The 1,381-nt window shown below is 43.4% G+C and overlaps 1 pseudogene across 1 annotated transcript; it reads left to right on the forward strand.

Annotated features, from left to right (window-relative positions):
• The first annotated feature begins 561 nt into the window (after positions 1 to 561).
• On the forward strand, positions 562 to 1,024 carry LOC307099765 (large ribosomal subunit protein uL24-like; annotated as a pseudogene). Its single transcript has one exon. The product of its transcript is annotated as a large ribosomal subunit protein uL24-like (transcript).
• The last annotated feature ends 357 nt before the right edge of the window (positions 1,025 to 1,381 follow it).

Below are 1,381 nucleotides of genomic sequence, written 5' to 3' on the forward strand. Positions count from 1 at the left end.
GTTGACAAATGAGAAACGGAGCCCCAAAGGGTGAAACTGCTAGTTGGTCGGGCCGTGGTCTTGGCTTAACAATTCCAGTGGGCCCTCAGGTCCAGACTTGGATGGTTCAGAACAGTTCTTTCAGTTTCTTTATGAGCTTATGGCTTTCCCTATGAGGACTCTAATCCCAGTCCAATGATCAGAGAGCACTAGGTGGCTCAGAGACCCCTGACTCCCAAGGGCTCACCACCAATGCTGTAAAATATTTTATTTATTGATTTGAGAGAGAGAGAGAGAGAGAGAGAGAGAGAGAGAGAGAGAGAGAGAGACTGACTTGATGTTCTACCCATGTATGCATTCATTGGTTGCTTTTTCTGTGTGTCCTGACCAGGGACCAAACCCACAACCTTGGCACACAGGACAATGCTCAAACCAACTGAGCTATCTGGCCAGGGCCTCACAACTAATTTGAATGCCACCCAAAGTGGGTATTTGTGAGCTTAATTAGTACAGCAAACAGCCCCTTTGCCAGGATCTGAGGCAGGCCACAAAAGGCAGACTGAGCTCTTCTCTCTTGCGGCCATCGTAGGAGCACCAGCGGTCAAAATGAAGTTCAATCCCTTTGAGACTTCTGACCAGAGCAAGAACCGTAAAAGGCATTTCAATGCACCTTCCCACATTCAAAGGAAGATTATGTCTTCTCCTCTTTCCAAAAAGCTGAGACAGAAGTACAATGTTTGATCCACGCCCATCCAAAAGGATGATGAAGTTCAGGTTGCTCGAGGACATTACAATGGGCAGCAAATTGGCAAAGTAGTCCAGGTTTACAGGAAGAAATATGTCATCTACATTGAACGAGTGCAACGGGAGAAAGCTAATGGTACAACTGTTAATGTGGGCATTCACACCAGTTAAGGTAGTTATCACTAGACTAAAGCTGGACAAAGACCACAAAAAAATCCTTGAATGTAAAGCCAAATCTCGCCAAGTAGGAAAGAAAAAGGGAAAATACAAGGAAGAAACAATTGAGAAGATGCAGGAATAAAGTAATATTATATACAACTTTCATTAAAAACTTAAAAATAAAAAAAAAAAGCAGACTGACCTCAGGAGACAAAGGGAAAAATCTAACCAAATTTGTATCTTACTCAAGTCTCATCACTTTTTTGGGCTGTAGTTTTTCCATTTGTGAAGCAAAGAGGTCAGACCAGTTCTGGGACGACTAAGACCAGACCTACATTCTGCCACACATTCTCTGGTCATGGCAGATGTCACTAACTGATCAGGTACTCTTGAGAATCAGCCTCAGAATTTTTCTCAACACAGTCTTCTAATCATGTATCACCAGTGGATCAGCATTGGCACATAGCTTAGCAGCTACTAGCCATGTTCCTGAATTGGG

This window comes from Cnephaeus nilssonii (genome assembly GCF_951640355.1).
Source record: "Cnephaeus nilssonii genome assembly, chromosome: 5".
NCBI classification, from domain to species: Eukaryota; Metazoa; Chordata; class Mammalia; order Chiroptera; family Vespertilionidae; genus Cnephaeus; species Cnephaeus nilssonii.